Genomic DNA, 4,357 nt, shown 5'->3' with positions numbered 1-4,357 from the left:
ATCACAGGCAAACATAGATAAACATGTGTGAGGGATAAGATCAAATGGCTTGTCCAGGCTGGAGAGCAAACTCTTTAGAATAAAGATTGTTGTCCGCAGAAATCAGCCAGCTGCAAGATCTTGCGTAAGCGTGACAAGCTCACCGTGTAATGCCCTATCCCTCTTAGGTTTACAGATGCATGACGAACACTGGCATTGGGGATAAGTGTTCAAGATGGAGCAGAGGTGTGACTGTAGATAAGACCAGGCAGGGGCTGACAGGAGAGGAGAAAAAGTAAAGAAAATGGGAACAAGTGAAAACTGGGTATGCACCAAATATGAACATTACAGAAACGTTGCCCCATAGTCATTAAGACTTGGATTCCTTTGGGGCCATTTTTCTTTAGATCTATACTGTTATTTGCTTTTTATAGCAATTTGACTTTAAGAAATTGGACCACATTACCTTACAAAGTAATTTGCAAAGTTTGAGCTTTTTGACATATTATCATGTTAACAATAAAAATCTAACGTGTGTGGAATACATTTCCATTCAGACCCTTTTACTCTGACTGCACCAGACAAAAAGCCGTGCAGCCAATTGTTCTCAGGAGTGTTTCATTCTCGGGAGTCACCCAAGAATGAAACAGGCCACTGTGCCTAATTTAAATTACGTATAAATACAGCAGTTAGGGAACAAACAGCACCATGTGGACAAAGGAACACACCAGGGATAACAAAAAACAGGGTAATACAAATATCTCAAGCTTTGAGTAGAAGACGGAGCACTTTTCACTCCAGCATACAAAAATAGAAAGAATGTGGTACAACTGCAAACAGGGCTGTCCACCTAACGTACCAGGCAGGGAAATTAGATGATTAATTAGAGACGCAGAGGAAAAGGTGAAAAATGCTTGGTTTGGGGGAAAACCTATGCCCCCCCACCACAGTGAATCATGGTGATGCTGTGGGAATGCTTTTCTCAGTGCCGACAGGGAAGCTGGTCATAGCTAACTGGAAGATGAATTGAGTTCAAAAGAGGAAAAGAAATCCTCTTAGAGCACAGGTGTCAAACTCAAGGCCCGCGGGCCGAATCCGGCCCGTCGAGGTAAACTATCCGGCCCTCAGGAGCCAAAAAGAAGACATATCGTGTCATAAAGTAGACGCATATATCCTTTTAAAGTGTATAAAGTGGCTAAAACTGTGCCTCCTGTAGTGAATGTTTTTTGTTTTTTTACTGTGTAGTAAGAGCATCCTGCTACTAGATGTCAGTTTTCCCACAACACATTAAAACAACCGAGAAATGTCCAAAAGGAGAAAAAGTGATGCAGAATGATGAATTTAAAGTGTAACTCACCCCAGTATCAACATTTTTTGCAGATAAACTGTATAAACTGAGCCTAAGGGTGCTACTTTTATGTTACTGTGTATTTTTTATACTTCTATGTAAACTGGAAGGAAATTATGAAATGAAAAGTATCGTCTATGCACGTGCAACTTGCCCTTTTAATGACTTCATGACGCCAAAGTGGCCCCATATAGAAATGAGTTTGACACTCCTGTCTTAGAGGCTAAAAGAAATTTAAAAACAAAAACGAGACATTAACCCTCCGTTCATAGTGGTCCTTAATATTGATGTTGTCGCTCTTCAGTTTTCATGGACTTCCTTGGAGAAAAAATATGCTCTTTTCTCCTCGTCCCTTGGCCAATCACTGAAAAGCAGTGGTTTCACTCAAAACTCCTCTCCAGTCCGATCTGCTTGACCCTGTTCTTGAGTAGAGAAACCCAGGCTGGCATTGAAAAAACTGCTCTTGAGACACTCACAAGTGGAACTGGGTCTTTACTCCCCTCTCAAATCAGTGTTTCTCCCTAAAAGAGTGACCACTGACCTGCATATGTGGAAAAAACAGTTTTTATTGTCACACTTAACCTGGTCGATACACTATACAAAGGTACTGCTTAGTTTACCTTTAACTCTTCAGATTGGTCAAGTCTCTCCGAGAAGAGATCAGTCATTTCAACCAAGAAGAACCCGTCCGATCTATCCAACTTCTTTCTTTTTTGTTTTTCTACCTGGATTATTGAGATGCATCAAGACAGGCTGAGAAGTTATGTTCAGAGATGGTCTTTGTCCAATCTGACTGAGGTTTAACCATTTTGCAAACAGGAATGGACAGAAATTTTCAATCTATAGATGGGTAAAGCTGATACAGACATATCTTAAAAGATTTCAGGCAAAAAACTGATTTAGGTACATAGAAATGCATGCCACACTTTTCAGATTTTTATTTGTAATCTTCACTTAAAATTCCAGTAGAAATACATTAAAATTTGAAGCTGTAACGTGATCAAATTGGAAAAGTTAGGAGGATCTAAATACTTTTGTAAGGCACCATATTTTAAAGCCCTCCATGCCTGTGCTGTTTCTTTTCTTTGCTGCCAGGACAAAATATTCTGGGATATTAAACTTATTAACTACAATTAACTGTGGATCATTCTTCATTTAAGATGCATCAATTAGATCAATCCCAACTCCTGCAGCACTGTATAACAGCTGAAGAATGCAGAGACCCTCCGCACCGAATGGGTTTCAGCCAAACAGATTTATATTATTGAATTTCAAAAACTCCAGTGCCTTAAGGCTTTGATCTGAGAGCCATCTGTACTTGCTCCAAATATCAAATACATGTGTGTTTTATAAGCATCCTACAATCTAACAGGTTTATTTGTATCGCCTATTGAATGCTAATAAAAAAAGAGGACTGAAAACACTCCAAACCAGCTAAAAATAGTTATCGTACTTTCCAAGCCAAAAAACAGAAAAAGCAGAATGCGGTGAAATGAATTACAGAGAAGACTTTTGTGGAAGTTTTCAACCCAAGTTTCACATCAGGAATCCTGATGAGGTTGGAAGCTTAATAAGAATATCTACAATTAATATCTTCAGCCCTCTTGATGAAATATAGATTAAGACAGTCATTTTCCACATGAAATCTGCCATCCGATATGAACAAATTTACTGCGGCTATTAGGGTATTACAGCAGGGCTGATAAGTATGCACAGGAGAGGTCTTATAAGAACAAATTTGAAATGCAGCACTGCAATGAATTAACTATTTATGGTTCTTAGTTGTCAGACCTGCTTCTGGAGTGACATATAGATATTTAATTAGTGTTAATCAGTAGCTTTTACTTCTAGCATGTCACAAAATTGTATACCACACTGCAGATTTTAGATTTAAGATGTACCAAAGGAGCCTACACAAATAAAAAAAATCTTGTTTCCTGAAGGTTTGATCCAAAAACAGACTTTGTTGTACTCTTTAAAAATAGTCTGAATTGGGAGTTCTTTAGGCTATGTGAAGATCTATGAAAGCAACAGATTTTTTTATTACATTCTTAACTTGCTGTCTGTCCAATTGTTATATCTGATCAAAACAGTATAATGTGCCATCTATCTATCTATCTATCTATCTCTCTCTCTCTCTCTCTCTCTCTCTCTCTCTCTCTCTCTATATATATATATATATATATATATATATATATATATATATATATATATATATATATACACACACATAAAGTATGAATAGACAATATCTGAAAGTCATATCTGAGGAAAAAAATGTTGGAAGAAACATCCAGCAACCCTGACAGAGGACCTGAGCGATACATCATCATTCAGTTGATCCATCAGGGTTAGGTTTTCAGCTACAGGCTGCTGAACCACCTTGCTGGAGCTACAAAGCAATTTACTTGGTCTGATGAAAAATGGAATATGCTTAATGCCCTTCATAGATTTATTGAAAGCAATGATATCAAAAAGGGTCTTTGTGACAAGCTGGATTGCCTAAAGCTCACCCTTACCGTCAATTGTTCAAAGGGGCCTAGTCACATATTGTGTTCATAAAACGAGAACACAAAAAATCTATATTCATCTTCAAATTAAACAATATATGTCAAGCGGTCGTTCGTCCTGATTGACATAGTATGTTTTGAGCTTGGGGAAAAAAAACTTTCCACCGGGCACAATCAGCAGACATAAACATTGTTGTGCCATCTGCCAGCAGTATCGTGTAACTATCAAGATGGAACTAACAAGATAGCGACAATTGTCCCAGGTACTTAAAGAGCCAATAGACCGTTCTACAGTGACGGCTCAGCGTGGTCGAAGACCAACCTGATCTTCAGGGTTAGGTATTTCTGTGTTTTACACAAAAAGTGTAAAACACAGAAATAAAATACAATAAGCCAACAGTGCGCAGAAATTTGTAATCTATACTACGTGACTAAAGACCTTTAATAAGCTGACAATTTTACACAACACTAGGTTATCCCTTGAATATGAGGATCTCTGTGTCTAAATTATTTTAGGTCA

Source organism: Fundulus heteroclitus, chromosome 9 (assembly GCF_011125445.2).
Source record: "Fundulus heteroclitus isolate FHET01 chromosome 9, MU-UCD_Fhet_4.1, whole genome shotgun sequence".
Taxonomy (NCBI): Eukaryota; Metazoa; Chordata; class Actinopteri; order Cyprinodontiformes; family Fundulidae; genus Fundulus; species Fundulus heteroclitus.
This window is presented reverse-complemented; position numbering follows the sequence as displayed.